The sequence below is a fragment of the Alligator sinensis genome, unplaced genomic scaffold, assembly GCF_000455745.1.
Source record: "Alligator sinensis unplaced genomic scaffold, ASM45574v1 scaffold208_1, whole genome shotgun sequence".
NCBI classification, from domain to species: Eukaryota; Metazoa; Chordata; order Crocodylia; family Alligatoridae; genus Alligator; species Alligator sinensis.
This window is the reverse complement of record NW_005842815.1, coordinates 69,997-70,902: the sequence shown is the minus strand read 5'-3', so window position 1 is coordinate 70,902 and position 906 is coordinate 69,997.

Below are 906 nucleotides of genomic sequence, written 5' to 3'. Positions count from 1 at the left end.
GTCTGAACATTAGCCCCGGGGACTTTGTTCATTTAGAAACATGAGCCGCTGACCAGGTTGGGACTAAGGCTGAGTCTAGCCGCCCCGATTCTGCCTGACAAGGTAGTGTCGAACGCAAGGGGGCTCAGCTGGAACCTCGTGACCCAGTGGACAGGTATCTGAGTGATTTTGTATATTGGTTGACACAATGGGTTCGGGTAGCTCCCGAGAAGAAAACTCCGCAACCCCATTAGGATGCATGCTAAGAAACTTTAGTAAGTTCAAAAGGGATTACGGGGTAGAAATGTCAAAAGATAGATTAATTACTTTCTGTCAGGAGGAGTGGCCATCATTTGGAGTGGGGTGGCCGGATGTCGGTTCTTTTGATGTGAAATTGGCTAATGTAGTGTTAAGTGTGATAACAAGGGATGGTCATTGGGATCAGTATCCGTATATAGATTGCTAAGTGAGTGCTGTGATGAATCCCAGTCCCCCATGGGTACAGAAGTGTAAAGGAAAAATGTGTAAGATGTTGTTGGCAAAAGACGCTGGGAAAAAGCCCCGAGTCCTCTCTGATTCTGGTAGTGAAGTAGATCTGGCTCAAGGGTTAAGGCTAAGGAATGAGGCTAGACCACCACCGGACCCAAGGCGCAGAGCAGAGGCTAGGACGCAGCCAGGCATAGACCAAACGGATCAGGAAGAGATAGCCAGCACTAGCTACTCTAAGACAGGCATAGACCAAATAGATCAGGAAAAAACAGCCGGCACAAGCTGCTCTAAAACACCTCCCCCGTATGAGGGAAAGAATGTGACAGAACATGACTCTTTATCCCCGACTGCCCCCGAACCTCCCCAGACCCATTGGAGTACTCTCCAGTCTGACCAGCCCCCGCTTCAAGAACCAAGATCAACTCGAAATCAGAATCC